Source organism: Pygoscelis adeliae, unplaced genomic scaffold, assembly GCF_000699105.1.
Source record: "Pygoscelis adeliae isolate BGI_AS28 unplaced genomic scaffold, ASM69910v1 Scaffold412, whole genome shotgun sequence".
Classification (NCBI taxonomy): Eukaryota; Metazoa; Chordata; class Aves; order Sphenisciformes; family Spheniscidae; genus Pygoscelis; species Pygoscelis adeliae.
In genome coordinates this window covers 22,148-23,769 of record NW_008824190.1, presented here as the reverse complement: position 1 = coordinate 23,769, position 1,622 = coordinate 22,148, and positions in this window count along the sequence as shown.

The following is a 1,622-nucleotide window of genomic DNA, read 5'->3' as shown; positions in this document are numbered from 1 at the left end:
GGCCCCGCCGCCACCCCCCCCCCCCCCCATGCTCCAGTGAGGAAACCCTTGCTCAGACATACCCTAAAGCTAAGGCATCAGCGGGAGGCGGGGAAGAGAATCAGAGACCCTCAACTCGGTCCTTGCAGACTGGTCCAAAACCCTGATTTCCTCTCTGCTCCCCAGTGCAGTGTCCAGCTTGGGTTCCTGCCCGAGGGAGAACCACACCAAAGCTTTGGAGCTGAACCCTGCGTGCTCCTGCCCTGTGCACCCACACTGGCATATTACTGTTATCCTTGGGAGTCAGCTTGCTCTAGGTAGCACCAGAGGCTCCGAATGCCGTACATACCTGAGCAATGAAATGACCCACTTGCCAGGAGTGGGGGCAGGGGGAAGGTGTTGGATGCCTTTTACTTCTACACTTCCCTTATCTCTGGCATTTAACTTTCTCACCTTCAGTTCCCAAGGGAAGGTCTCCCCCCCACAACTCCAGTGGGTCCTTATATGGCAGGTGACCAGGCAGGTGTATTGAATGTCGAAAGGCATGGAGGGCCCTAATTTCAGATCCAAAACCTGCATTCTCTGCCAGAGTCCCCCTGTCCGCTGCCTGCCCCCCTGTTCGGTGTCTCCCAGCCTCCTTTTCTCTCATAACCACCCCTACCTGCAGAGCAAAGTCTTCTTCCTGCCATTCCATTAAAGCCTGATAAACCCACTTCTGATCCTGAGCAGCCCCAGGGTCCTGGGGAAAGGGGGTGTTAAGGGGCAGCTGGTCAGCAGAGCAAAAGCAATGGGCTTTCACCGGACAGGAAAGGGTACCAGCCCCGTCCGTAGGTGCAGCCCCACTGGTGTGTGCAGGACCAGGAAGGTGAGGGCCCCACCACCCCCCCAGAATCCAGACTGTTGTAATGCTGCTGATTGTGTCACAGGTCCTACATGACCTGAAGGGCCCCAGCGTCCTTCAAAGAGGGAGAAAGGGGCACTTCGCTTGTTTGTGGCCCAGAAACGCCTAGCAACCCTAGCCCGCTCCAGCACTGCTCATGCTGGGTGCTGACACCTAACACCATGCCATTTCCCTAAGCGCTTCCGAGCCAATGCTCTATCCAAAACCAACTCCTGGGCCCACGGTCAGCACAATTGGGATGACTAAGTGCTGACACGTCTGGGTGGGATCCAAGTCAAGTGTCCTGAATGCAGGCGTCTCTTATCTGGCTGTCACTCACAGCTCCTTTCACAGTCGGTGGGGATCCGGCTAATGGAGACACGAGAGACATGGAGGAGATAGATAGCTACACAGGCGTCCAGGTGGCTTGCACAGATGGAGACACCACGAGCAAGAGGAAGGCACCCAGGCTGGCGGCGGGGGCAGAGGGAGGGAGCGGAGGTGCCGCCATGTCCTCGCCAGTGGATCTGGGTGGCCTGCACTGGGGCTGGGTGCGTGGGGGGAAGTCCCAGCTCAATCTCTTAGGGGCTTTAGCGGTACCTCTCACCAACGGGGGCAGAAGCATGCGGAGGGAGGAATGAGGAAAGCACTTCACCTCGAGAATGAGTGGCGGCATCCGCTGTTCCATCCTCATGGGGTGCAGCTGTGGGGCAGACAGGGCTGGGTTAGTGGGACGGCCTCCCCCGGGGCCCGGCCACCCCCT